Raw genomic sequence first — 321 nt, 5'->3', positions numbered from 1 at the left:
CACCCACTTTCTCCCTACTTTGCACAGAAATAAAACAAATGAAGCAAAACACTAAATAACCTGAGCCCACGGAGGTTTTAAGTGTCCAGGAGGAGGAATCGAGGTTCTCGACTCACTTTCGAAAGAGATCCTGCACTCTTATGGCTAGCAGGGGAACACAAGGACATGGATGCATGCGCTTTCAGGATATTTTCCTTTTATTGTGGATTATCAAAGGTCAGGGGTTTCCGTTATACACACGCTCTTGGTCGGTTTGCCTGTTTGCAGCGATGGGAAGGGGCGAGGGTGGGAGGGGAGTAGGGCTACATGTATGTTCGTGTC

This window comes from Penaeus monodon, chromosome 28 (assembly GCF_015228065.2).
Source record: "Penaeus monodon isolate SGIC_2016 chromosome 28, NSTDA_Pmon_1, whole genome shotgun sequence".
NCBI lineage: Eukaryota > Metazoa > Arthropoda > Malacostraca > Decapoda > Penaeidae > Penaeus > Penaeus monodon.
This window is presented reverse-complemented; position numbering follows the sequence as displayed.